The sequence below is a fragment of the Lipotes vexillifer genome, unplaced genomic scaffold, assembly GCF_000442215.2.
Source record: "Lipotes vexillifer unplaced genomic scaffold, Lipotes_vexillifer_v1.1 scaffold307, whole genome shotgun sequence".
Taxonomy (NCBI): Eukaryota; Metazoa; Chordata; class Mammalia; order Artiodactyla; family Lipotidae; genus Lipotes; species Lipotes vexillifer.
In genome coordinates, this window is record NW_006791331.1 from 1,412,060 (window position 1) to 1,415,929 (window position 3,870).

Genomic DNA, 3,870 nt, shown 5'->3' on the forward strand with positions numbered 1-3,870 from the left:
TGGTTCTTTGAGAAGATAAACAAAATTGATAAACCATTAGTGAGATTCATCAAGAATGAAAGGGAGAAGACTCCAATCTATAGAATTAGAAATGAAAAAGGAGAAGTAACAACTGACACTGCAGAAATACAAAGGATCATGAGAGATTACTACAAGCAACTCTATGTCAATAAAATGGACAACCTGGAAGAAATGGAAAAATTCTTAGAAAAGCACAACCTTCAGTTAATGATCCAGGAAGAAATAGAAAATATAAGCAGACCAATCACAAGCATTGAAATTGAAATTCTGATTAAAATCTTTCAATAAACAAAAACCCAGGACCAGATGGCTTCACAGGCGAATTCTCAAACTCTTCCAAAATATAGCAGATGGAGGAAGACACCAAAACTCATCCTACAATGCCACCATCACCCTGATACCAAAACCAAAAATGTCAAAAAAAAAGAAAACTACAGGCCAATATCACTGATGAACATAGATGCAAAAATCCTCAACAAAATACTCGCAAACAGAATCCAACAGCACATTAAAAGGATCATACACCATGATCAAGTGGGGTTTATCCCAGGAATGCAAGGATTCTTCAATATACGCAAATCTATCAATGTGATATACCATATTAACAAACTGAAGAAGAAAAATCATGTGATCATCTCAATAGATGCAGAAAAATCTTTTGACAAAATTCAACACCCAATTATGATAAAAACCCTCCAGAAAGTAGTTACAGATGGAACGTCCTCAATATAATAAAGGCCATATATGACAAACACACAGCCAACATCATTCTCAATGGTGAAAAACTGAAACCATTTCCTCTAAGATGAGGAACAAGAAAAGGGTGTCCACTCTCACCACTATTATTCAACATAGCTTTGGAACTTTTAGCCACAGCAATCAGAGAAGAAAAAGAAATAAAATGAATCCAAATCAGAAAAGAAAAACTAAAGCTGTCACTGTTTGCAGATGACATGATACTATACATCGAGAATCCTAAAGATGCTACTAGAAAACTACTAGAGCTAATCAATGAATTTGGTAAAGTAGCAGGATAAACAATTAAAGCACAGAAATCTCTTGCATTCCTATACACTAATGATGAAAAATCTTAAAGAGATATTAAGGAAACACTACCATTTACCACTGCAACAAAAAGAATAAAATACCTAGGAATAAACCTACCTAAGACAAAAGACCTGTATGCAGAAAATTATAAGACACCAATGAAAGAAATTAAAGATGATAAAAACAGATGGAGAGTTACACAATGTCCTTGGACCGGAAGAATCAATATTGTGGAAATGACTATACTACCCAAAGCAATCTACAGATTCAATGCAATCCCTATCAAACTACCAATGGCATTTTTCACAGAACTAGAACAAAAAATTTCACAATGTGTATGGAAACACAAAAGATCCCAAAGAGCTAAAGCAATCTTGAGAAAGAAAAACGGAGCTCAAGGAATCAGGCTCCCTGACTTCAGACTATACTACGAAGCTACAGTAATCAAGACAGTATGCTACTAGCACAAAAACAGAAATATAGATCAATGGAACAGGGTAGAAATCCCAGAGATAAACGCACGCATATATGGTCACCTTATTTTTGATAAAGGTGGCAAGAATGTACAATGGAGAAAAGACAGCCTCTTCAATAAGTGGCACTGAGAACACTGGACAACTACATGTAAAAGAATGAAATTAGAACACTCCCTAACACCATACACAAAAATAAACTCAAGGGGCTTCCCTGGTGGCGCAGTGGTTGAGAGTCTGCCTGCCAATGCAGGGGACATGGGTTCATGCCCAGGTCTGGGAAGATCCCACATGCTGTGGAGCAGCTGGGCTGGTGAGCCATGGCCACCAAGCCTGTGTGTCTGGAGCCTGTGCTCCGCAACGGGAGAAGCCACAACAGTGACATGTCCGCGTACCGCAAAAAAATAAAATAAAAAATAAACTCAAAATGGATTAAAGAACTAAATGTAAGGCCAGACACTATAAAACTCTTAAGAGGAAAACATAGGCAGAACACTCTGTGACATAAATCACAGCAAGATCCTTTTTGAACCACCTCCTGGAGAAATGGAAATAAAAACAAAAATAAACAAATGGGACCTATTGAAACTTAAAAGCTTTTGCACAGCAAAGGAAACCATACACAGGATGAAAACACAACCTGCAGAATGGGAGAAAATAGTTGCAAATGAAGCAACTGACAAAGGATTAAGCTCCAAAATTTACAAGCAGCTCATACAGTTCAATATCAAAAAAACAAACAACCCAGCCCAAAAATGGGAGGAAGACCTAAATAGATATTTCTCCAAAGAAGATATATAGATTGCCAACAAACACATGAAAGGATACGCAACATCACTAATAATTAAAGAAATGCAAATCAAAAGTACAATGAGGTATCACCTCACACCAGTCAGAATGGTCATCATCAAAAAATCTACAAACAATAAATGCTGGAGAGGGTGTGGAGAAAAGGGAACCCTCTTGCACTGTTCGTGGGAATGTAAATTGATACAGCCACTATGGAGAACATTATGGAGGTTCCTTAAAAAACTAAAAATGGAAGTACCATAAGACCCAGCAATATCACTATTGGGCATATACCCTGAGAAAACCATACTTCAAAACGAGTCATATACCAAAATGTTCATTGCAGCTCTATTTATAATAGCCAGGACATGGAAGCAACCTAAGTGTCCATCAACAGATGAATGGATAAAGAAGATGTGGCATATATATACAATGGAATATTACTCAGCCATAAAAAGGAACGAAATTGAGTTATTTGTAGTGAGGTGGATGGACCTAGAGTCTGTCATACAGAGTGAAGTAAGTCAGAAAGAGAAAAATAAATACCGTACACTAACACATATATATGGAATATAAGGGGGAAAAATGGTCATGAAGAACCTAGGGGCAAGACGGGAATAAAGACACAGACCTACTAGCAAATGGACTTGAGGATATGAGGAGGGGGAAGGGTAAGCTGTGACAAAGTGAGAGAGTAGCATGGACATATATACACTACCAAACCTAAAATAGATAGCTAGTGGGAAGTAGCCACATAGCACAGGGAGATCAGCTAGGTGGTTTGTGAGCACCTAGAGAGGTGGGATAGGGAGGGTGGGAGGGAGGGAGATGCAAGAGGGAAGAGATATGGGAACATATGTATATGTATAACTGATTCACTTTGTTATAAAGCAGAAACTAACACACCATTGTAAAGCAATTATACTCCAGTAAAGATGTTAAAAAAAAAAGAGAGAAAAATAAATACCGTATGCTATCATATATATATGGAATCTAAAAAAAAAAAAATTTCTGAAGAACGTAGGGGCAGCACAGGATTAAAGACCCAGACATAGAGAATGGACTTGAGGACACGAGGAGAGGGAAGGGTAAACTGGGACGAAGGAGAGAGGGGCACTGACATATATACACTACCAAATGTAAAGTTGAGAGCTAGTGGGAAGCAGCCACGTAGCACAGGGAGATCAGCTCGGTGTTTTGTGACCACCTAGAGGGTTGGGATAGGAAGGGTGGGAGGGAGATGCAAGGGGGAGGGGATATGGGCGTATATGTATATGTATAGCTGATTCACTGTGTTATACAGCAGAAAGCAACACAAGATTGTAAGCAATTATACTCCAATAAAGTTGTTAAAATAAAAAAGAGACTTACTTCAGAGCTAAAGATACACACAGACTGCATGTAAGGGGATGGATAAAGCTGTTCTGTGCAAATGGGAACGAAAAGAAAGGTGAGGTAGCAATATTCATGTTAGACAAAGTAGACTTTAAAACAAAGTCTGTAATAGAAGACAAAGAAGGCCACTATATAATGTAAAGGG